Below are 26,416 nucleotides of genomic sequence, written 5' to 3'. Positions count from 1 at the left end.
CCTCCCTACTCAGTCTGTCATGTTTCCTGATCGACCAATGCCTGGGGATCAACTCTATCACTGGCTAAAAGACCCTGGGGGGCAGGAGCCAAAATCACCCACTCTCCAGTTGCTGGGACATCAGCCCACCGGTTGTGGATAAGTTTCAACCGCAAATCCTGGGCACCCACAGTCTTCCTTCATGTCACCAGACAGGGCTTGTGTAGGAGGCGTGTGACCAGGACTCCCTCTCATGGAAAAGGCAGAGAGCCCCATGGCTGGAGGCGGGGGGAGGGGGGGCGGGGGGGGGAGCGGGGTGCTCCTCAGTCACAGGCTCTTTCCTCTTCTGTTGGTCCTGATGGCAGAGTTATGTTGATCTTTGATTTGAGAGTGTGTGTCAAGGAGAACGACAGTTTCACTGGAAGTGCATCAGAATATGAATTTCTAATTTTAGGCTAAAGAGTGTCTCATTTTTGTTTTTTAAACATATTTCCTTAAAGTGACTTTTTTAACAGCAAGATTGTTTAAAGGAAAAGTATACTTATTCACTTTAGAATATCACTCTTTAGAAATTCAGGCAACTCAATGTGAGCCATACATATTTTAGCTTTTTATTGAAGTAAAACATAAATAAAGAAAAGTGCATGTATCATAGGTGAGCAGCTCAGTGAATTTTCACTAACTTAATAGATCCATGTAAGTAGTACCCTATAAATGCTTCTTATCCCCCTTGTAGCTCCCTCCAGTCACCAACCCCTCAGTGACCACCATCCTGACTCCTAACTTCATAGCTTGGTTTCGTATGTTTCCTACTTCGTACAAATGGAATCATGTAGTGTGTATGCATTCGTGTCTGACTTCCTTCGCTCAATATTGTTGATGAAGTCTGTCTATACTCAGCACAGCAGTGGTTTATGCATCCTCATTGCCGTCTGGCATTCCATTTTGTCACTATACCACCACAATATTGATGGACATTTGGGTAGCTTCCAGGCTGGGGCTATTACAAATACACTGCCATGAAGGTTCTCGTTCATGTTCTTTGGTAAACACATGCGCTCATTTCTGCTGAGTACACGCCTAGAAGGGGAATTGCTAGACATAGGGTAGTTGTACGCTCAATTTTAACAGATTCTGGCAAATAGTGGATGAGATTTCTGGTGCCTCTACACAATGTGAGCCCTGTTTTCTAATAAGTCAAACATATGCAGTGTTCAGCTAATGCAAATGGAAACAATTTAACCCTTTGGAGTAACATTGAATCTGTTTATTAAAATATACTGTTTTTCCTCTCATCATAATTCTGCCTCGAACTTGTTATGTAACCTGGATGAGCTTCCTGACCTCCACTCCCCCTTAATCCAACCAGTCAAAAGTCTCTCTGAAAACACTTTCCATTCATTTATCCAGTTAGAATGTTGTGAGTGTGAGTAAGTTGGTGTTTGCAAAACAAATTCAACCCCTCCTGCAAAGCGGAGTATATATCTCGCCTGTGTCGTGTCTAACATGGCAGAGTCAGCCAGGAGGTGCTCAGCAGATCCGCACTTTATAAAAATCCTCTCCAGAGCCGTGAATGCAATTCAGAATCTAGAATTTTGTTTGGGTGGTAAAGAAAAATGGAATATTCTCCTGTAGGTTTTAACAAAAGAGAATGGTGCTTTTAAAGTGATAAAGTATTTTGCAAATATAGGAGTTATTTGACTCTAAAGAGGAGGGCTGGAGAGGGTAGTGGGGGGCAGTAAAAAGAGCCAGAGAAGGAATTCAGAGTGCTTACTTTTTTCCTGGTCTCCAATTCTTATTGGAGAACAGAGCCAAGCCCCCCCCGCCCCCCCCCCCCCGCAGGCCTCCGTTATCCATCTACAACATGAGGTACTCTGATAAGCTGGTTAGGTGATCTGTAAATCCTATCCGCTCTAGTTTTTATTCTGTGACAATGCAGAGGGAGGAGATGCTGTCACACAGAAAGAGTAGAGGGGACCAGGGACAACTCATTTCATATTATCAGCCCCCCCCCCCCCACACACACACCCAGCAGGCAGAGCGCTGGGGATCCCAGTTTCTAGGTATCCGATGTAACATGTCCTTCACTAGATAACTATGGTGCTGAATCCTTTCCAAGGACGTTTTTCTTTTAGGGATCTCTCCAAATGCCCCTCCAAGTGGTCTGACATCTGATCTCTGCATCAGGAACATTGTGGCAGAGGGGCGACGTCAGGGTTCCCACCCATCACAGCGCACCGTGCTGAAAATGGTGGGACAGGCATTTGGGTACCAGGGCGACCCCTAAAGGTGAGCGGCTGGGTCTGAAGGTTGGGGTCACCAAAGAGCGCGGCGGACCGGACGCCGGGCATCCGAGGGTCTGGCGGTCCAGGGAGTCCAGAAGCGCCGCGGGGGGCTTCTACTGGGGTGGGACGGGCCGCCGGGTCCGCGGACCCACTTCTCGCCCTGCCCTCCCGCCAGGAGATCCCCGCAGGGCTTCGTCCAGCAGAGCCGCTCGCTCGCACCCTCCTCCCTCCGCGCCCCGCCCGCTCCCCACCTCCGCGTCCAGCCTCGCCGCCGCCGCGCGCCGGACGCGCCACGCCGCGCGGGCAGCTAGAGAGCGGGCGGGCGAGCGGTCCGCGAGCGCCGGGGGCGGCGCCCAGCCCGCGGGAGGGAGGAGGAGGGACGCGGCGGGAGGGAAAGGGGAAAAGGAGGGCCGGAGGGCGCCAGCAGCCAGCCCGTCGGCAGGGACCGGCAGGTAAGCGCGCGGCGCCGGGATGGGTCTGTTCCCTCAGGTTCCCGAGCCCCAGTCCGGGGAGCTGGCGACGGGCGCGGGAGGCTCGGGTGTAGCGCCTGGACCTGGAGGGCGACGGGACAGCGGGGCGAACGCTCCCTCCGCCCGGTTGCGGCTCTGAGCCGGGGCCAGGGCCACCCTGAAAGGCAGAGCCAGAGGGCCGAGCCCCGGGGGCTGGCACCCCGACAGTGGGAGAGTGCGCGCCGTGGGAAAGGGGGCTCCGGCGACGCGTTCTCCGAGGGGGGGACGTGTGTATTCGAAAGCTTCAAACGGACTCAAACTCTCCCCACCTCTGGGAAAAGGAACCGCGAGTCTTGTTCACGCGGGCGGTCTTCGAGACGCGACTTGCGAGGACTCAGTTTACCGCGCCAGGCAGTGGGTGCGTGGGAGCCTGCGGAGTGCGAACGCTCCCCGGGCCCGAGCCGGCTTGGCGCAGCGCTGCCTGGCGGGACCCAGAACAGGTGGCCCCGGGCGCGGCGGGATGGAAAGGCAGCCCGAATCCTGGGAATGAGCGTGGGGGAAGGAGGAGGCTGCAGTCTCGGGCGAGCGCATTTCGACTGGGACTTGCCATTTCGAGGCTCCGGAACTATCTCTAAGGGGAGAAGGAGAAAGAGAGGTCACGGGCTTCCCCAGAACCAGATAAGGCAGGCGGCACTTTTTAGTATGTACTGTTCACACGAATCCCCTGGGGATCTGGTTAAAATGCAGATTCTGATTTTGTAGATATGAGGTGGGGCCCGACAGTCTGCATTTCTAACAAGCCCCCAGATGATGCTGATGGTGCTGCTCCATTGACTGCACTTTATATGGCAGGCCCTGCGGAAGTACTTTTTGTCCAACAGGCTGAAAACCTTAGGAAAAGTGGGAGATTGGGAGAGGAGGTCCTAAGACTTTACAATCCCACCTCCACGCGCAACACACACATTAAAACGATTGCTACTCATTTAATAGCAAAATGCTTTACTTTCCTTACCAGGTTACTAGCCAAGTACATTATCTGGTGGAAGAGCTGGTTTCGTGGGCGTGCAACCTGTATTTGGTTTCATGCTCTGTTGTCGTTGTCAAAATTCTTAATAATTTTTGAACAAGGGGCCTCGCATTTTCATTTTGTACTGGGCCGCACAAATCATGTAGCTGATTCTGTCTAGCAGTTACCACAGGCAGAAAGAGCCTGTTTCTTTGATCAGGGTTCAGAGCTGGTGGGTGATGGAAAGTGGTTTATTAAGGAAAGACTAGCTAGATGTCCCTCTAGCAGTTCCTTAACCTTTCTTGGCTATTTTAAGAAGTAAGCCTATGAGTATAACCTCAGTTACACATGGTATGCCAATATTTACTGCTTTATCAATAATTAACTGTTTATTAAGAGCTTAATTATTAATATGTACAATACAATTAAGTTTGATGTTATAATAAATCATAAATTAAGTGACAAAGTGTGTGTTATTTCCAAAGGATTTGAGGAATCGTTTTTAGTGTCTCAAAGTTTTGCTTAGTTAAGATCTAAAATGACCTGGACATTGCTTGGTTTGGCTACTTTGAACAGCTCAAATGCAAAGCTGGAAAACAAAATGTTGCCAAATTTTGTAGCTGTTCAGGAGTATTGTTTTACAGGGCCTCAGTGCCATGCCAGCCTGGATCGGATTCTCTCTGCTTTTATCATTCCCACATCCCTGCAAGGTGACTTTCATTAGAAGGGGGATAGAGCAGATTTCGCTATTGAAAAACGCTGAAGAAATGCAAGGCCAGCTTAGTGTTTTCTCTGTGAATAATTCTTGCCAAACCCCCACAGATTCCAGGTGTGTGTGCTTTTCTAAAAAAAAAAAAAAAAAAAAAAAAAAAAAATTGGAAACACAGAGAAGAAAAGAAAAACTTGAACTTTAATTGTGGATATGATTTTGTTCAGCAGAGGGAGAAAAAGTCTGAGAAGTGGAATTTCATTGGCGGGTTTGGCAGGGTAGGGAGAGCTGCTGTGTTTTTGGTACCATGAACAAGCTTTCCAGAAATGGCAGAGCGAGTTTGCTCAGGTGTTAGGGAGAGCCAGTAAAGAAGCTGCTTTTCTATGGCCAACTGGGGCTCTGGTGTGGTTGCAGTGTGGCTGAGTCTGGTTTAGGACTCAGGGGGACATCACTACTAGGTTCCTGGTTCTTTCACTGCTCACATGAAACTGACAAACACATTTTTGCATTTTGCTCCCTGAGAGTGCCAAGTCACTTTCAAATACACGCTACAAACTGGGAAGAGCACCATTATGTTTAAAAAAAAAGAAGGAAGGAAGAGAATGTGTTTCTGTGATGTCAGTAATTCTCGAGATAGAAAAGAGAGAGTTTGTCTTTAAAAAAAATCCTGGGAGCTGGTTTCTATGCCTCTCTGAGGAAGACTTTCCCTACCTCAGAGAAAAAAAATTTTCTTTTAAAATCTTCATGGTTTTTAAAATATGTGGGTCTTTAATCCACGTTGAACTTATTTTAGGGGCATGGTATGAGGTGGGGGGGGTATTGGAACTTAAGAAATGGGCTAAACATTTGGGGAAAATTATAATAAAATAAATTCCCTAAAATAAGATTCTGTGAACACTGTTCCATTTTATAAATCTACTTAATTCTTGAGTTGATTCCGTGTTTTTAAAATTGAGGTAAAATTTATTTATGACAGTCACTCCTTTAATGTAAAGTTCTATAAGTTTTTACAAGTACATATAGTCATGTAATGACCACCATATCAAGATACAGAAGAATTTCATCACTCTAAAAAATTCTTTATTGACCCTTTGTGGTCACTCCCTCCCACCACTCTTAGCCCCTGGCAACCACCGATTTGTTTTCTGTTGCTATAAATTTGTCTTTTCCAGAATGTCCTGTGGATGGATTCATATGCCATGTAGCCTTCTGAGTCTGGCTTCTTTCCTGTAGCATAAAGCATTTGAGATTCATCCATGTTGTTGTGCGACTCAGTAATTTGTTTTTTTTTCTTTTGAGGAAGATTAGCCCTGAGCTAACTGCTGCCAATCCTCCTCTTTTTGCTGAGGAAGACTGGCCCTGAGCTAACATTCGTGCTCATCTTCCTCTACCTTTTTTTTATATGTGGGACGCCTACCACAGCATGGTGTGCCAAGTGGTGCCATGTCCGCACCCGGGATCTGAACTGGTGAACCCCGGGGCCGCGAGAGCGGAACATGTGCACTTAAATGCTGTGCCACCGGGACGGCCCCTAATTTGTTCATTTTTATTGCTGAGTAATGTTCCACAGTTTGTTTATCCATTCACCAACTTTCAGTGATTATGACTAGGGCTAATATAAACATTAGCATACAGCTTTCTGTGTGGACATAAATTTTCATTTTACTCAGGTAAATACCTAGAAGTAAGATTGTTGCTGTATTGTATGGTGAATTTAACTTTGTAAGAAACTGCTGAGCTTTTCCCAAGTGGCTGCACCACAGTGCATTCCCACCAGCAATGTATGAGAGGTCCAGTTGCTTGGCTTCCTTGTCAGCACTTGGTATTGTCAGTTTATTTTATTTCAGCCATTCCAGTGGGTTTGTGGTGTCATCTCTTTGTGGTTTTAGTTTGTGCTTCCCTGATGACTAATGATGTTAAGCATCTTTTCATGTGCTTTTTGGTCATTAGTGTATCTTCTTTTATGAAATGTCTGGGGGTTTTTTATTGTTTGTCTTATTACTGAATCATAAGAGTTCTTCATATATTGTATATCTGGATACAAGTTCTCTGTCAGATATATGCATTGCAAATATTTTCTTTTAGTCTGCTGCTTGCCTTTTCATTTTCTTTCTTTTTTTTTTTTATTGTGGTAAGAACACTTAGCATGAGATCTACCCTCTTAACGAATTTTGAAGTGCACAATACAGTATTGTTAACTACAGGCACAATGTTATACAGTAGATCTCCAGAACTTACTCATCTTGCATAATTGAAACTTTATACTCATTGAGCAGGAACTCCCCATCCCTCCTCCCCCAGCCCCTGGCAACCACCATTCTACTCTCTGCTTCAATCAGTTTGACTATTTTATTTGACTTCTACCTCTTATAATTGAAATTAATGACTTTTTTTTGAAGAGCAGAAGTTTCAAATTTTGATAAAGTCTACTTTGTCAGGTTTTTTCCCCTATGGATAGCACTTTTAGTAGCCTGTCTAATAAATCTTTGTCTACCTCAAGTTTACCAAGATTTTCTCTTGTGTTTTCTTCTAGACATGTTACAGTTTTATCATTTACATGTAGGTTTCTGACTTCAAGTTAAGTTTTTATGGGTCAAGGTTCACTTTTTTCCATATAGATAGCCAATTGTTCAACACTATTGGTTGAAAAGACTGTGCTTTTCCCCCATTGTATCCCCTTGGCCTCTTTGTCAAAAATTAATTGTCTGTATATGTATGGGTTTATTTTTGAATTCTATTCTGTTCCATTGATGTGTATGTCTGTCCTTATGCGAATACCACACTGTAGGTCTTACACATTCTTGTTAGGTGAATTTCTAGATTGTTTTGTGTACTTTTTATTGCTTTTGGACATTATGTCCTTTTTTTCCCATTTCATTTTATAATTACTATACTATTATATAGAAAGGCTATTTAATTTTTTGGTAAGTCTATCATATCCAAGCCATCTTACTGAATTTTTATTAGTTCTCATAGTTTTTCATTTGGTTTTCTTGGGTTTTTAAGATAGACAACCAAACTCTCTGCAAATGGCAATAGTATAGGGATCCCCTCCCCCCAATATTTTTTCCTCAATTTTATTTGCTTGCCTTTGGGTAGGTTTCCTTCTAGGACAATGTTGAGGAGGGGTTTCTCATTTGGGTGGGAATCCTTCTAATAGTTTACCACTAGGTATTATGCTTACTATAGAGTTCTGGTCATTACCATTATTATCTTCAGCAGGTTTCTTTCCATTTTTAGCTTTTAAACGTCTAAAGTTTAATTTAAAAATTTCTTGTTCTTCTTGGAATTTTTTTCATTGAAAGCCTAACAGTTTTGAGGTGCGTCAGTCTCGCTGGCTTTGGAGGGTCATATTTTGATCTCCCTGGAGGAGAAGATAGCATGGCATAAGTCAATTCGTTTTATTTAGACTGCAAAGAAACTACCATTGGAGCTTTTTATAATGTTCTCATTTGGGGGGCTGCCAGGTACAGTGCTGAAGGGAGAGAATAAAGGGACAGTTTATAACCTAGTTATGCATAAATAAGGTAGCTTTTTGTGGTGGTTTTCAAACTTTCCTACCCACCATTCATAGTGAGAAATACATTTTGTAATTCAACTCAGTATGTACATACCTATGTATAATTCAAACAGAATCTCACAAAGTATTATGCACTTTTCCTTTGTGCCATATATTCTGATATTTTCAATTCTCTTCCATCTGTTCTATTTCATTTTAAAAGGATGATCATGACCCTCTAAACTAATTTGACCACTTTCATAAAACACTGGTTTATAAAACTGTACATTTAGTTTCTTAGCCCCTAAACTGCTGAACTGTCCAGGACAGATTCATTTTATATCAGATCCTGCTGTGAGGCAAAGTGAGTTCATTTATAATACCCTGAGATAATCAGAGCTACCCACATTTCTCTCTTGAATTACTCTATAACCTCTAAATGAGTCTCCCAGCATCCACCCTTGACCTCACAGAATAGCCAGTAAATGCAGTCTTGCAAACCCACTGCTCGAAACCCTCTAATCACCTCTACCACAGTTGGAATAAATCCCCAGATCCTCACTGTAGCCTCTGAGGCCCTCTGGGTCTTGACCCCAATTCCTCATACACTTCTCCAAGCACTCCAGCCTCCTTGCTGTTCCTCACCCAAGCCAAGCTTTGGCCTGCCTCCCAGCCTCTGCATTTGCTCTGCCACCCGCCTGGAGCACCGTTTCACTAGATATTCACATACCTTGTTCTCTTGTTTCATCAGGGTCTTTTCTAACCCTCATTCTAAAATAGCATTGCCCACCTACCACCAGAAATATCCACCCCCTCATCCCACTTTTGTTTTGTTGGCAACACTATTATCTGCAATTATATTATTTAATTATTTGTTGACTGATTCCATGTCTTTTTTTCCCTGCTAGATTATAAGTTCCAAGAAGGCAAGGGCTTTGTGTATCCTGCTCACTGTTGTATTCTCAGAACCTAGAAGAGTGGGGCATAGTAGATGCTCAATAAATATTTGTTGACTGGATGAATGAGTGTGCCTAGAATCTAGAACAAATCAGGCACTAATCCTAAGAGAAATTCAACACACTCTGCCTTTCTGTTTAATTTTAGTGTGGAAATTTCTTTTGGTTGCGCATGGGGTATATTTTAATGTAAGCAGTTCGTTAATCAGCAGACATCTGGCATCCACTACGTTTCTGACTCTGTGATAATAATAACGGTAGCTAATATTTATTGGGCAGGCACTGCTCTTACTGCTTTAGATATGTTAACTCATTTATTCCTCCCAATTTCTCGAGGTAGGTACTATTATTACCATTTTATAGATGAGGAAACTGAGGCACAGAGAGGTTAGGTACTTTGCCGAAGGTCATACAAAATGTTAAGTAGTGGATCCAGGGTTTGAACACAGACCATCTGATTTCAGAGCCTGTGTTCTTAACCACAATGCTCATAGCAACAAGGAGTATACACAATTCCTGAACTTTATGAACATGTAATGTTTGTGGCCTTTGTTCTCTTACCATAGTGGTTCTCAACCAGGGCTGATTTTGCCCCCCTGGGGACATTTGCCAATGTCTGGAGACATTTCTGGTTGTCATGACTGGCAGGGTGGGGGGAAGTGCTACTGGCATCTAGTGGGTAGGGGCCAGGGATGTTGCTAGACATCCTACAATGCACAGGAACCACCCACCCCCCGCCGGTCCCTCTTACTCCCCAACAGACAATTATCTGGCCCAAACGTCCATAGTGCTGAGGTTGAGAAACCCTGCATTAGCACAGTAGTTCTGAAAGCTGGCTGCCCATTGGAATCACCTGGGGAGTTTTCAGAATAAATACTGATGTCTAGGTCCAGTTCGTGACCTTAGTAAACCTTACATGGGCCCTCAGCAGTGCCCGGCAAGCCTCCCATGCTGGCAGAGTGGATTTGCTTTTCTAGTCCCCAAAACAGCTGTTTGACACCTTTTCTTTCCTCTGTCCCGCCTACAGTAGCTGCTGACTCTGGCTCATTGGACAGGAACCTCCTCATATTCTCACCACCCGAACTCCCAACATGTGTGTGTTTGAACAAATAGTCATGGTGCTCCCCACTGTTACTGTGGATCTGGGAATGAAACGTCCCCAATGTGTCAAAGACTGGCTTCTTTTCTGGGCTTTGGACCCCTCATCCTCTTTGCCTTCTCAAGGACATGTTCTTTTTTTCATTTTTTAAAACTTTTTGTTTGGAAATTTCAAACTTTCCAAGTAAGTTGCAAAAGTAAAAATAGTACAGAGAATACTCATATACCCTTTGTCCAGATGCATCTATTGTTAACATTTTACATTTGCTTTATCATATGCACTCTTGCTCAAGCACATAATGTTTTTCTGAACCATGTGAGGATAAGTTACATGCATCACGGACTTTACTCCTAAGCACTTCAGTATGGGTTTCCTAAGAATAAGAATATTCTCTTACATAACCGTGGTACTGTTATCAACTTCAGTAAATTTAACATTGATACAATACTGTTTTTTAATCTGCCATTTGTATTCCAATTTTGACAACAGACCTGATAACATCCGTTATAGCATTTTTCCTTCTAGTACAGATCTCGTCTAGGGTTGTTATGGCAGTTAGTTGTCATATCTCTTAGCCTCTTTTAGTCTGGAACATTTCCACAGCCTTTCTTTGTCTTTTATGACATTGGCATTGTGGGGAAGGAAAAATAATTTTCCCTCTACCCTTCTAGGTTCTTGGCTGAGACCCCCGTGTAATAAAAGATTAACAGGAGAAAAACAAACAGAAGTTTAACAACATGCATACCTCCTGTATACATGCGAGAGACCCAGGAAAAGTGAGAAACTCCCTGAAATGGCCCAAGCCACCACCTTAAATACCATCTCCAGCTAAAGACAAAAGAAGTGTGTGTGTGGGGGGGGGCAGTTATGGGAGGTGACCAGGCAAAGCACAGTAAATAAGGGTAAGGTTGTGATGCAGATTTAAGTCCTGCCTTCTCCATTGATAAAGAGTTTCTAGACATTTAAAGTTATCCTTCTCTTCCTAGTACAGAGAGGGAGACACCCTTACAAATGGATATTTCTCTCATAAATGTCATGGTTTTCAGAGCTTCTCTGATGTCTGCTATTTCTTAAAAATAATCAGCTTGAAATAATCCTTATGCCAAAGAGGCATATTTTGGGGTGGCATATTCTGCTCCCATTCAGCATTTAGGATGAATACACACCACCCCCCTCTCCTTTTTTAATAGAACATTCATTGTTTGGGGTTTGTCTGATGATTCTTGTGACTAGATACAAGTTAGGCATTTGGGGCCAGAATACTGCATAGACGATGTTGTGTCCTCAGGGTACCACATCTGGAGGTCCATGATGTCTGGATGTTCTTCTCTTCCTTGTTGGTGATGTTAATTTTGATCACCTGGTCAAGGTGCTGTCTAATTTCTCCACTGTGTAGTGACTGGCTTTTTCCTTCCTAATCATCAGTCTGTGGGAAGACACAAATAGCCTACTCCTTATCAGTATTTCCCACTAGATTTAGCATCCAGTGATGATTTTTGCCTGATCCAATCTTTAATATGATGGTTGAAAATAATGATTTCCAACTCTGGTATTCTCTCCACATTTACCAGTTGGCCCTCAGCAAGAGCCCTTCCTTCTCCCCTATTTATTTATTTATTCATGTGTTTATTATCGGTATGGACTCAAGAATTCCTATTTTTTTCAGTGGTTTTCAATTCATTACTGTACTTAATTATTTTGGTGCTCAAGGTGTGAAGGACTTAATTCTTAATTCTATTTGCTTCTTTCTTTCCTGCTTTAGTGAACTTCCCTCTCTTCTTTTCTGGATCATTCCCATCAAGTTATAATCATGTTCTAATATGTAATATCTCCATTGGTTCTGCATCCCCTGCCAGTCGCCCCCACATTTCTAGTCACCCCTCCTCAGGGGAACCTCTTAAAAGGCTGCACTTACTTTATTGCCCCACATTCTTCCCTTGTCCAATCTAATGAGGGTCTTGTCCTGAGGCTCTTCTTGTCAGTCCTCAATGAACTCCTTGTTGCCAAATACAGCAGCTGTCACTTCTCTGACTTATCATACTTGACTTTGCAGCAGCATTTGACATAGTCATTCCTTCCTTCTTTGAACACTTTCTTCTTGTGGCTTCCATTATCCTACGCTCTCTTGGTTTTCCTACTCTTGCTGGTAACTCATTCTAGGTCTTCCTTTCTGGCTCCTCCTCATTGGCTCAACCTACAAAGGTTGGTGTCCCTCCAGGGCCCTGGGACTCCCTTCTCTTCTCTTTGTACAGGCTCCTGAGATGTCCCCATCCAGTCTATGACTTTATATTCCATCTAGATGCCAGTACCTGCAGCCATGACCATTCCCACCACTCAAGATTTACTAATCCATTCTTTTAAAAGCTTTGTATGTACTGTCCCCCCCACCATCAGCTTTGTTGAGGTATAATTGACAAATAGGAATTGTATATATTTAAGGTGTACAATGTGATATTTTGATATATGTATACATTGTGAAATGATCACCACACTCTAACACACCCATCACCTCACAGTTGCCTTTTGTGTGTGTGTGTGTGTGTGTATGTGTGTATGGTAAGAACAGTTAGGATCTACCCTTCTAGCAAACTTCAAGTATACAATACACTATTGTTAATTGTAGTCACCCTGCTATACATTAGATCTCCAGAACTCATTCATTTATGCTGATTTTAAGAAAAAGTAAACTTCAGCCTCCTTAGCATGGCATTCAAACTGCATTACCACTATTAGATTAAAATGTAGAATTGATCTTATTGTGTAAGGGGAATCGTCTCAAAAATATCTTGGAGATCTTTATACTGGCTCAAAAATACCATTGGGAAATACTAGAGAAAAAGGTTGATAAATTGACTAATTCTAAGAATGTTGAAAGTTTTGGGGGAAACTTGAAACATTAAAAGGCTCAGAAATGAGAACTATAGAAATGAAAAATGGAAGAAAGCACAGGAAAAATCATGCTTTTAAACATTTTTGTGCTTTTTAAATATTAAAATAAAAAAATCTTGGAACTAACAAAGACTTACTAATCCACGTGGATATCAATAGGCATCTCAAACTCAGTATTTCCAAAGCAAAATCTTGATTCCCTGCCATTCCTATGCCAAACCTGATTCTCTCCCAGTGAGGCCCTCCCAGTATATGGCACCACCATCCACCCAATTGTTCAAGCCTGTAAGTTTCGTGCTCCACACCCAACCCATCAACAAATCTTGTCCGCTTGGCTTCCAAAGTATATCACAAGTGTTCCCACTTCTCTCTACCCCGACTCCTCCACCATACTTCAGTCCACCACCGTCTCTTTCTTGGATAATTGTAGTGGCCTGCTATAATCCAATTCCAATAGGCAGCTAGAGCATCTTTTTAGAAACATTAATTGGATCATGTCACTCCCCTGCTGGATTATGTTGTGCCGTGTTCTGGCCCCTGCTGTTCACCTTTCTCTGTTGTGGACCCAGCTCCTCCTTTTGACTCTTCTAGCACATCAAGCTCCTTTTGGTCTTCTGTATTAAATGTTTGTTCTCCCTGGAATGTTGTCTCTACTCCCTCCCTCATCTTTCTATGACTGGTTTTTCATCATTCATATGTCAGTTTAAATATCAAATCTTGGATCACTTGATCTAAAATAGCCACCAGGTCTCCCTCTATATCGTTCGTACCTTACTTTAATTCTCAACACTGCACTTATATTAGTTTTCTTATTTGTATATTTATTGTTCTTCTCTCCCCTGCCTCCTCTCCCCATGCTAGAATGTGAGCAGGGTCCACACTTTGTCCCTAATGCCTACAGTAGTATTTGGTATGTAGTAGGTATTCAATAAATATTTGATAAATGAATGAATGATACATTTAAACTGGCTAACATGATGCCCAGCAAATGGAAGACACTCGATTAATATTCTTTCTCCTGTGAGTACACTCATGTTTCTGGGGCTAAGTCTAGAAGCTTTTGGTGAGAAGAGTGATCTGATAAACACATTTATATTTATGTGTTAGGATCCTAATTATTAGAGTCTCCAGACAAAGGGGAATTAGATTTTACTGAGAAAACAAAGTGATAGAATTACAGGAATCACCAGTGTCACATTTTTCAGTGGAGGACTTTCTTGGCCCTCCTAACTATAAGACTGGTTCTCAGATATTTTTTAAAAATTGACATATTTACCTTGAGTTTTAGACACATAAATTTTCTAAACCTTATGGATATTCATGAATATATGGGGGGAGGGGGAGAAAGATTGGGAGGATGTGTGCTAAAGTGGTTTCCCTTTTAGGCATTATTTAAAGATTAGCTTTGGGCTTTTTTGCAAACTTTTGTAGTGGATTCTGTATGGTACTAAAGCTTCCAGGAAAAATCAGTACAAATGAGCTCAACTAGTGATTTTCTTATGTAGGTGATTAGCAAAATGTTTTGGGGTATTTGGAGAAACCATTACCTTCGACCCAGTAGGATTTACTTTTTTTAATTGGATCAAATGCTCATTGTATTTGCAGTTCATGAATCAACATGAATCAAGAGCATGTACCATTATTTACTTTTGTGATATTTATCACCTCTGCATCATTATTAGTCATTTTCTTTCTAGCAACCATCTTTAGTGAAGGTAGGCAAGTATGTCAAGTAGCATTTCATGGCGATATTTTGAGTGAGTCTTATTCTTTTTTGACTCATCTGTGAAAGTGGATTAAGTGTGTATACATAATTTTTTTAATTAAGCTTTTTATTGAAGTACATATTGATGTACACGTTATGCACATTATAAACGTACAGCTCAATGAATTTTCACAAACTGCGCATACCCCTGTCACCAGCCCCCAGATCAAGAATCAGAACATGAGCAGCTCCCAAAGGCCCCTTCATGTCTCCTTCCAGTCACTACCACCCTCCAAAAGTAACTACTATTCTGATTCTAATGTCATAGATTCATTTTGCCTATTCTTGAATTTTATATATATGGTACCACCCAGGATATCTGACTTTTTGCACTCAGTCTTGTTTGTGAGATTCATCCACATCGTTGTGTGTAGAGTTGCAGTTGCTGTATAGTATTCCGTTATATGACTGTACCACAATGTGTCCTTCCTACTATTGATGGGTCTTTGGTTTGTTTCCAGTTTTTGGCTTTTATGGACACTGCTGTGAGGAACACTCTTGTACATATCTTTTGATGAACACGTGTATTACTACTTGGCAAATACTGTAGGGGAGGAAAAGTCATTTCCCCTCCACCCTTCTGGGTTCTTGCCTGAGACTCCCCTAATAAAAGACAGATTAACAGGAGAAAAACAAACAGAAGTTTAATAACATGTATACCTCCTGTAAACATGGGAGAGACCCAGGAAAACTGAGTAACTCCCCAAAATGGCCCAAGCCACCACCTTAAATACCATCTCCAGCTAAAGACAAAAGAAGATGGGTGGGCAGTTATGGATGGTAACTAGGAAAAGCACAGTAAACAAGAGTAAGGTCGTTGTGCAGACTTAAGTCCTGCTTTCTCCATTGATAAGAGTTTTGGGAGATTTAAAGTCATCCTCCTCTTCCTGGTACAGAGAGGGAGACACCCTTACAAACGGAGATTCCCCTTATAAATGTAAATATCTATTATAAAAGAGTAACTTCTACTCAGTTTTTAGAGCTTCTCTCGTGTCTACTGTTTCTTAAAAATAATCAGCCTCAAGGTAATCCTTATGCCAAATAAGCATATTTTGCGGTGGCATATTCTGCTCTCCTTTAATACCTAAAAGGACGCTTTAAATATATATCTAATCGCTTTCACAGTTGTCAGTTATTTTCTCAGATTAGTAGCCACCTTTGGACATATTCATACATCTGTATCCATATACAATGTTGGGGCTTTTAATTCACAACTTGAATTAAGCTTTAGCATCAATTGTTTTTCTACTTTAATTTTTTTCTAAGAGCCTGTTTCTATGCTCATTTATTCCCCTACCAACTACCTATATTAAAATGTCATTTCTAAATAAGAATTTTGGCTTGCTTTTTCTTGCCGCCCCCCCCACACACATTAGTATTTATTTTGAAACGAAAAACACTCATGGAACTGTTGAATGTATTGTGCAGATATTGAGGCAAAGGTTTACCCACCTGAATAGTCTTGGAATGGTACAGATTTATTAAGCACTGATTCTTTTATTTATTTATTATAATTGATTTTATTTTAATATACACACATGTAAATATGGACACATATGTTGATATACACTTAAAATATGTTTAGAAAGGCAGACAACAAATTATGTTTATTATGATATGGGATATGGTGAATTTAATTTCTTTTTTTATTGGTTTATAACATTTTATAAATTTCAGGTGTACATCGTTATATATTTTGATTTCTGTGTAGATTACACATGTTCACCACCCAAAGACTAATTACAATCCATCACCACACACATGTGCCTAATCACCCCTTTCACCCTCCTCCCTCCCCCCTTCCCCTCTGGTAACCACCAATCCAATTTCTGTCTCTGTGCGATTGTTTGTCGTTGTTTTTATCTTCTGCTTATGAGTGAGATCACATGGTATTTGCCTTTCTCCCTCTGACTAATTTCACTCAGCATAATACCCTCAAGATCCATCCATGTTGTCACAAATGGCCGGATTTCATCATTTCTTATGGCTGAGTAATATTTCATTGTGTCTATATACCACATCTTCTTTAATCCATTCATCCCTTGATGGGCACCTGGGTTGCTTCCAAGTCTTGGCTATTGTGAATAATGCTGCGATGAACATAGAGATGCATGGATCTTTATGCATTCATAAGCACTGATTCTTAATTTTACCAACCGGAAATAAAGGAAGAAAGAAGTAAATGAGGAGTTTTTGAAAAACTAAAGTGTGGTTTATTTTGTTATGATTACTACAGGTCGGCAAGTTGACACTAGTGTCTCCCTTTGTCCCAAGTTGCAATAACTTACTCCATCCAGCAAATCTGAAGTTAATTCAACAAACTGGATAGAGCAAATATAGCCTGAAATCGAGAAAATACCTTCTACTTGCTTTTGGTAGGAGACACAGTCGCTGAATGTACTCTATGCAGAGAATAATTAGCGAATAGTATTATCTACAGCAGTGCTTTTCCAATGTACAAATTGGTCACCTGGGACTCTTGTTAAAATACAGATGTGGATTCTGTAGCTCTGGGGTGGGGCCGGAGATTTCTGCTGTTCAAGGACCGCACTTTGAATAGTGAGATTTTAGAGCACAGCTGGGGGTCACCTGAAACCTTTGTCTATTGCCTATTTACCAATGCTAAACATCCCTGCCTAAGTGCCTCTCTGCGCTCGTCCTCCCAGCACTGAAGAACCAGGTGTGTGCAGTCTTCCTCAGAGCAGAGACAAAGCCCAGTGCTCTTTTAACTTCAAGTAGCGACTCCTTTCAACGCCTCCTTACCTAGTCTCTCCTCAAACATTCCAAACACCTGAAGAGAAACCACTGAACTACTCAAACGCACGCCAAACCAACACACACACCTGCCCCACCCCCCAGGTACTGACCTGAAGAAAGGAGTGGGGCAGGGCAGGCGTGAAACCACCCTTTTCTCTCCTGGATTTAGTGTTTCGTACTTCCTCATTCATTCCAGGGAAACTGGGTGTCCATTTCAACATCCTGGCCCTGACCATTTCAGTACACACCAGCCGCTTTCGACCCACTAGCTGCACATTTCTCTGCCTGAGAGCCCGCTCTGCCTGCCCATGTGGCAGGTGGGAGTGCCAGGGAATTAACACTCCCCACCCCACCCGCCCTCAACCAATGCCTGATGAAAGGTGGTAGGTAAATAGCACAGCCCCTTGGCCCGTGAGTAGGATAACTCTGAGACAGACGGATCTTCTTCACTGGCTCCCAGAGTTCCCCAGGACTGAGCTTCAGTTGCCCCCAGTGATAACTGGCTTGATAACGCACCTGTATTAGCTGCCTTCTTGCCCTTGTCTCACTTCCTCATTCTCCTGTTTCCTGGGATCACATCCTAAATAAACTGCTTGTTCTCTAGTCCTTCCCTCAGAGTTACCTTCTGGAGGAACTCAAACTAGGGCAGGGCTCTTTGAGGCCAACAGTCAGGAAGTACTTTTGTTCATTTTCATAAAACCTCATTACAAGATGACACAGGAGCCCAGTGGAGTTTGTTTGGGGGGGGCAGGTTTCACCAGTATCTGGTTATCTTGTTGGCATGACACCAACCATTCAGATGGCTGGAAATAAGCCCAATAATGGAGAGAATGCTTCTGTGATCCTGGGCAACTTGGGGGATCATGTCAACAGAATTGATATTCTTGGCTCCCCAGCAGAGCTGATTCTGGTCTGTCTTGTATCTCTGAGTTCTGTCCCAGAACCCTTGACCACATCTTGTGGCCCCTGCAAACTTCATTCTTGCTGCGTCCTAGTTGCATCTTCCTTCCTCTAGGCCTCCTCCCTGAGGTGCTCTGTTGTGGGCTCTGCCCAGCCCCTTGGGACAACGAGTCCTCTTTTGGACCTTCACTTTACTGTGTGGAGGCCCTTAATGTTAAGTTTCAAGGATGTTCCCACACCTGTCTTCCAAGCTTTGCGTCTGTGGTCATTGCTCCTCCTAGCTGTCTTCAACTTGTGCCCCTCCCCCTACCTTCTTCCCCAAACTGGAAGTAGATCTGAACCTTGGCATAATTTAAGCTTCTCGGTACATTTTAGGGCTGCCTGAACCCAAATTGGGGTTCTTAGTCCTTCTATATGTTCAGAAGTGTGCTACGACCCAGCCTTCTCCCCTCCAGATCTTGTATGTAGAAAGCCCCCTCCTGTGTGTGGTTCCTTGCATGTGTGGAGCCCACTCCAAGCAGGGATGTTTGTGAGGGTGGCCTGACCTGGCACTCTGGACTGGATTTCTCACAGTCTTGCTCTGCCTCTGCCAGGGTGTGCTGCCCACCAGGCTGAACACCCATTTCTTTGTTTAGGCCCCTTGGTGTTCCTAACTAGAGACCCTTGGTCCTTTGGATTTGGTATTTCAAGGGTACATGCTACATCAACAGGGCTAGTTTTAATGTAAACATCCATGAAAGCATCAAGGATGGATGGTTAGGTGATTGCTTCCCTGTGACTTTGGGCTCTCTTCCAGGCTTGCAGACTTTTTTCCTGTGTCTTCAAGTGGTGGGGAGAGAAAGAGAGAGAGCTAGAGAGAGAGCCTGAGATCAGCAAGCTTTCTCTTCTTAGAAGGCCACAGTCGTATTGGATTAGGGCCCCACCCTTATGACCTCATTTAACCATAATCACCTCCTAAAGACTATCTCCAGATAGGGTCACTCTGGGGGTTAGGGCTTCAACATATGAATTTTGGGTGGACGCAATCCAGTCCATAGCAGTAACTGTGCCCACATCTCCCCTCACACTCCCCGCCCCCCAGTATCTCACCTATTCATCTGGCTGAATCCTGAAATCCCACAATTAGAGATTCATTTCTTTGGTTAAAAGTTGTTAAAATATAAATGGGCACAGAATTTGTGGATGTGCCTCCATGTGAGGTCTTCTGAGAATCCATAAGAATTCAAAAAGTATGAGGTCATTAGGTACCAACAAGTTGGGAATGGGCCCCACCTAGAGGAGAGAAAGGGCACTAAAAAGGAAGTTGATTTTCTCCAAGTAATGTCTGTTAACTTTGCCAAGGCCTGTTCAACTTCTCAGAATTATTTTCTTATCAGTTCCTGTAAAATAACCCTTAAAATCAAAGAATTGGTACTTAGCCTTGCTTTCTTGGATCCATGAGCGATTTGGAAGACGCTGCTTTTTAGAGGGAGTCTTACTGACTCTAGGCAAAGGGAGAAGTAGGAGTACAACTTCTCATTGGTTTATCTAGCCTTCTATCAAAAACTTTTTATCAGCCAGCAAATTATGTAGAATGACAATGGATGTTTGTAGTAATGATTCTTACGTGTTGTTGGAGCCTAAAGTACTTTTTGAATCATCAAAGATTAAATTATGTGTGGGATAATTTTCATATTGTGATTTTGATAACGTCTTGGTTACTGTTTGTTACCAAAATGGTAATCCTTCACCAACCGGGATATTTCCTCTTCAATACTTTATCTTACTCTTCTGCAAGCATCAAAATGGTGCCTGAGGCAAAGTGAGCTCTTCTTGTAGCTTGTTATTACTGGGATCAGCTGCTTGTGAATAATTAGCTCAGGTAATCAGAACACTGTGTATCAGTTAGGCACATAGCTTTGACCTCTGTGTGGCCTTTGCTTCTAGGGGGACCCACTGAGGGTGAGACAGTACTAGTTCAGTATCTGCTGGGGAAGGTGCATGGAATTCCATCCCCTTAGGACCTGCGCCATCAATGGTGTCGTATGGAGGTCCTCAACCCTGGCCATACATTAGCTTTAAAAAAGTGCACAGAAGCAAGCACTATCCTGAATTTGGTGTTTATCTTCTCTTACATTCCTTTATATTTATGTCACATATGAATATATCCCTAAGCAAGAGAGAATGCTACTTGCATGCTTTTAAACTTAATATGATTGATATCTTTCTTATTGTCATATTCTTCTGCAACTTCATTTTCAATCAATGTTATTTTTGTGAGATTTGTCCTCGTTGCTACATGTAGCTCTGGCTCTTTTTTTTTCTTTGCTGTCTGGTATTCCACTATGTAAATACATCATTTATTTATGCATTCTTCTATTAATGGTCATTTAGTTGTTTCCGTTTTTGTTATTAAAAATAAAGTTGCTCTGAGCAGCCTTGAACATGTTTCCTTGTGCTAATATATGACTGTTTCTTTACGGATTGTATCCAGGAATGGAAGTACTGGGTGGTAGGTTTTATGCCTCTTCAGCTGTACTAGATGTTACCAGATTACTTTCCTAAGCAACATTGTAAGAGACTTCCTGTTGCTCAGCATCCTTGCCAACACAGCATAGTCAGACTTTGGAATATTGCTAGGATGATATTGTATCTCTTTTGGTTTTGGTTTGCATTTCCCTAGGCACTATTTTCACTGACTTCAAATTTCATCTTTGTGAAATTCTAGTTCAGGTTTTTTGCCTATTTTTTCTATCAGGTGGTCTGTATTTTTTAAAATTGATTTGTAGATGTTTATATATTCTGGTTACTAATTTTTAGTGATGTATGTTGTAGATAACATCTCCCAGTCTGCGGCTTATTTTTTACTTTTTATAGTATTTTCTGATAAACAAAGTTCTTACATTTAATATAGTCAAATTTCTTCTTTTATAAACATAAGAGAAGCACTTTTTGTGTCCCTATCCCAAAGACATAAAGATATTCTTCTATATTGTCTCCTAAAAGTTTTAAATGTTGGCTGTTGAAATAATTTTAGTCTCATTGGAATTGAGGGAGGAATCTGCGTGTGAATTGTTTTTCCATGTGGAAAATCTATTGTCCCGGGATCACTTATTGAAGAATTTATCTTTGCCCTCCTGCACTGCATCTACCCTGGCACCTCCTTTGCGGATGTGCCTCCTTTGCTATATCAAATGACCATATACGCGTGCGTCTGCTTCCAGGCTCGCTCAGATTTGGCTTCCTGATATATTTGTCTAACCCTGAGTGAATACCACACTGCCTTGATTGCTGTAGCTTCCCAATGAGTCTTGGTGTCCGGTAGGTCAAGCCCTCCTTTCTTGTTCTTCTTTGTCAAATTGTCTTAGGCACTTGCTTTTACAAATAGACCTTATAAGTACCCTATCAAGTTCCATAAAGAACCTCGAAAAGATTTTGACTGAGATCGCCTTGAATTTGTAGCATTATACATTTTTTCCAAAACGACTTTCACATGGATTATCTCATTTGCATCACACAACAACTTGGGACGTAGGTTAATATTACTCCCATTTCTCAGATGGGGAAACATAATTAGAGGAATTAAATGTCTTGCTCACAGCACAAAGCTAGTCAATGGAAGAGCCAGGTCTTGTACTTTTTTTTAAACTTTTTCTTTTCCCCCCATTTTTTGTTGGGAAATAGTTCACATACCATAAAATTCACTCTTTTAAAAGTGTAAAATTTAATGTTTTTTAGTATATTCACAAGGTTGTATAACCATCACCTCTATCTAATTTCAGAACATTTTCATCACTCCAGAGAGAAGCCCTGCACCCATTCGGAGTCACTGCCCATGTCCCCCTCCTCCGCCCAGCCCCTAGCAACCACTAATCTACTTTCTATCTCTATGGATTTTCCCATTCTGGACATTTCATATAAATATAATCGTTCAATATATGGCCTTCTGTGTCTGACCACTCTCACTTAGCATCATGCTTTCAAGGGTCCTCCATGTCATGAATCACAACTTCATTCCTTTTTCTTTTCCTTCTTCATTTTCATCTTCTTTTCTTTTTCATTCCATTCCTCTTCCTTCATTCCTTTAGCCAAGTCTTCTGACTCCAAGTCTGATGTTCTTTTCATAGTTATTGTATTAAATCAATCAGTAAGTGGAAATTTATTTCTTCAAGAAGTTAAGGACACAATGAAATTATTATTCGTGAGCCTAACAATGAAGTCCTTCAGCCTCACTCCCTTTTGGCATGCAGTAGGCACTCAAACCTAGAGGCGAGTGCACCAGAATATAGGATCAGTGTTGGAGTTCTTTAGAAGAATCTTGCCAATGTTGCTTACTCTATACTAAGCCAAAATTTTGCTAAGCACTGTGTCTGGAAAGCTGAATATTGTTTAGGTTGTGAGCTGTGCATTGGATATGCACACTTGCTTTTGTAGAAGTGAAGTACGATTTTCTTCCGGTGAACATCAGGTGGTTCAGTTGAACGTATTATATAGATCTTGCTTTGAAAGAATTACATAAATCACCTTATGTAAAGAACCCTTCTCTCTTTAGAGATGTACCTATTCAGTTAAGCAATATTTTGCTGTTAATTTTAACCATGAGCTTGAATTGAACTATGAAGAAAAATGAGAATGAATGACACTACAATTTGCCAAGCCCTGAACTAAACTAGGCACAAATATATATATTTCCCTGCAAAGCCTCCTGAATCTATTCCTTACCACTCCCCAGACCATTCCCAGTGAACAACTGAACCCACATTTGCCAGGGGAGGGGGAGGGGAGAGAAGGGATTAAACACACACACATACTCATAATTAGTTGATCTGAAACAAACCTCAAGCTATTCTCTTAACTAAACCTAAATCAAGCCGATAATTCATTTAGATTTTAACCAGCTATTTTGGAAATTGTTTTCTAAGGCTTTAGTTCTTCCAAATGTTCACAACCCACAAAATTGGTTTTGGAAATGATCCTTTTTCCCTTTGCCTACAAGGAATTGCAGTTGAGTTTGAGTTCATGCAGTTTTTCTTCCCCTAGCATTTCAGATAGCGTTCTCTTTCTCTCTTTCCTTTTTTTACTTGCTGTGTATTTGCCCTTCTTTCCCAGTGGTATGTCCAGCTCCTTCAAAATCTCTCCATTCATTCATCCATGCATTCTTTCAACAAATATTTATAACGTTCCTACTATGTGCCAGGCCCTCTTCTTGGCACTGGGGACTCAACAGTGAACCAAACAGACAAAAACTCTGCCTTCAACAAAACTTCTTTTCCAGTGGTGGAAGCAGATAGTAAATAAGTAAAATATGCGTTATGTTAGATGGTGATTAGTGCTATCTGTGGAGAAAAATGAATCAGAAAAGAGGCACAGGGAGCATTGAGTGGTTGCAATTTTAAATGGCATTCTCTAGGTCAGGGTTGGCTAACTATGGCCTGTGGCCCTCCACATCTTTCTGTAAATAAAGTTTTATTGGCATACAGCCACACTCGTTCATTTATAGATTGTGACCAATTTCATACTACAACAGTAGAGTTGCAACAGAGACCATATGGGTTGCAAAGCCTAAAATATTTATCATTTGGCCTTTTATAGAAAATATTTATTATTTGGTCCTTTGAGAGAAAATGCAGATTTTTATGTATGATAACTTTTTAGAATTAATATCCATGTTATGCTTTTCAGCTTCCAAAGCATTGTCACAAACACCACCTCATCTGAGTGTTGCAGCGGTGTTGTGAGGTAGGTCTCGGTAGCTTTATTTTACAGGTGACTGAACCAAGGCTTGGACAGGTTACTGTCGTCCAGGGCTGCTGACCATGTAAAGTGGTGGTGTTGAACTCTAAAAGCTAGTGCTTTTTCCAGCCTCATCGCCTACTCCTGATGATAACTACAACCCAGGTTTTTAGCATCAGGGGCTTCCTAGCATACAAAACACAGAGAGGCAATACTGTGTAGGCATCAAGAGTGTGGGTTCTGAAGAATGGCTGTCCAAGTTCAAATCCTAACTCTGCTATTTATCTCTGTGACCTCAGGCAAGTTATTTAACCTCTCTGTGCCATGCCTCAGTTTCCTGTTCTATAAAGCAGTTATAATAGTATGCCTTCTGGGTAGAGTGGTGACATACCCCGGTTTGTAGCCCTGATTTATGACTGTTTTCTCTGTATTAATTAATAGCGCCTCATTTTACTCACAGGTGCTGCAGTTTGGACGTTAAATTATTTAGGTACCCTAGCTAGGGGCATTGCAGGGATCCAGTTAGTATAAATAAAATGCTTAGAATCCTGCCCAACCAGAGCCTGTATATGCTAGACCTTGGGTATCATTTCTTCTCTCACTGCCATCCAACCCATCACTTAATTTCCTTCTGCGTCGTTCCTTGGTTCCATTAAGTCCAGACTGATTCCTGTCTGAAGCGATTTTGTGTGTCTGGGGAAACAGGCAAGCGAGGATCCTCCTTGCAGGGCTCCGTGCCTTCTGCCTGGAGTGCTCATCCCCAGCGAGCCTGCCAGGCTCACTCCCTGACCTCTGCGGCAGGGACTTTGCTCAGGTGTCATCTTCATGATGCTTTCGCCGGCCACCTCTCAAAAATTGCCACCCCCTCCCACACACACTTCGTATCCACTTCCCTCCTTTAGTTTCTACTTAATACTTATTACCAACACACAGATTTTATTGAGCAGCGAATGATGTTTTTAGTGTAGTTTTGCTGCTACTTGGATAGAAAAAAATACATTATGCCTGTAAGGAGATTTATTTTTCTGTTTTTAAAAATACTGTATCTTTATTGTTAAAGTTTTAGGAATTACGGAAAACTATGATGAAACAAATATATCCACCCATAGTCCTACCTCTCCCCCTAGAGTTGGCATTTTGAGGTGTATTAAGAAGAAAGAAAGTTTACACCAGCTCTTGAGGGAATGCATTTTCTAGTCTAATCATACAACTTTAGCTAAACAGCTTACAAGCAAATGAAGATACACTATATTCTCTAAGTATTATAATTTTGATTCCTTTAAGATGAACGTTTCTACTCCATATTTTCATCTGAAACTGGTCTGAGAGAAAATATCAAAAGACTGGTCCAGCCTAGTCTCATCTCTAAAAGTAAAGAAAAAAACAAGGGAGAGCAGCTGAGTAAAAAGGAATGTCCCCCACTTAGAGTTAAGGGTTCTCGGCATGTTGGCAAAGTGTTAGCCTGCCTCCTGCCAACATGCACGTCCTAATAGAAATGATCATGTAGTGACATACTTTCTATTTGCTGACTTTCTTTATAATAGGGAGTAAGTTGCACATTCTTTCTGTGACATTGGCTCCTCTAAGGATATAATTCAGCTCCTTATATGTTTTCTTCACAGCCCTCTTTAAAACTTGCGATTGTTTCATGTATTTGTCCGTTTACATTTTTGTTTGAGTGCCCCACTGGCCTGTAAGTTCCAGAAGGGCACAGTTGGATCTGTCTTGCTCACCAGTGTGTTCCTAGCACCGCATGTAGTGCCTGGCACATGGTATTTACTCACTAAATATTTGTTGAATGAGAAGGTGCCCGAGCAGGGCAGCACACTCACCCTCCATACAGTGGGGCTGTCCTCCACCTGGGCTAGGGTGAGGATGACCCAGGTGGCCCTGGCCCCTCAAATATCCTCACTTTCTCCCCCCGACCCCAAATTCCTTTAACAAATAACAAAGTCATCAATTCAACCATCCGAGTTAGTTTGAAGTGCCAGTGCTTTTTGAGACAGGAGGTTCATTAGGACCTTCACTCAGGGATCAAGAACAGACATTCGCTATGATCCTGGAGGCGGATGTGATAGGGTGGGAATGAAGAGAAGAGCACAGGAAAGGGAGGCAGAGGAGGGGCTGGGCAAGGTGGGATGGCCAGGGAGGAAAGAGTGCAGAAAGAGCGGTGGGCCCACCGCCGACACAGTCTCTTCTAGAGAAGCATATTCGTTTTCACCCACTGTCCGGGCACGTGAAGCAATTAGCAGAGTGCCTGATGCACCTAAGCAGTTGATGACGGTGATCCCACTAGTAGCTAATATTTTTTCTGAGCATGTGCTATGAGCCCCACGCTATGCTGAGCACTCTTCCTGTACTTACTCAGTACTCCTTCACAAGAACTCCTGGACACAAATATGATGATTATC

The 26,416-nt window shown here is 42.0% G+C and overlaps 1 protein-coding gene across 2 annotated transcripts in view; it reads left to right on the top strand.

Annotated features, from left to right (window-relative positions):
• Positions 1-2,604: 2,604 nt before the first annotated feature.
• The window catches only part of ADGRG2 (adhesion G protein-coupled receptor G2), a 113,387-nt gene continuing 89,575 nt past the window's right edge, over positions 2,605-26,416 (top strand). The window contains exon 1 of one of the 2 annotated variants that reach the window (XM_005614029.4): positions 2,605-2,716. The gene's annotated coding sequence lies outside the window, so the exon portion shown is untranslated. Of the gene's footprint in view, positions 2,717-23,954; positions 24,012-26,416 lie in introns of those variants that run through there. The other variant, XM_070258032.1, reaches the window with a different exon arrangement.

This window comes from Equus caballus, chromosome X (assembly GCF_041296265.1).
Source record: "Equus caballus isolate H_3958 breed thoroughbred chromosome X, TB-T2T, whole genome shotgun sequence".
NCBI classification, from domain to species: Eukaryota; Metazoa; Chordata; class Mammalia; order Perissodactyla; family Equidae; genus Equus; species Equus caballus.
The sequence above is the reverse complement of the archived record's forward strand: the minus strand, read 5'-3'. Positions and strand labels throughout refer to the sequence as shown.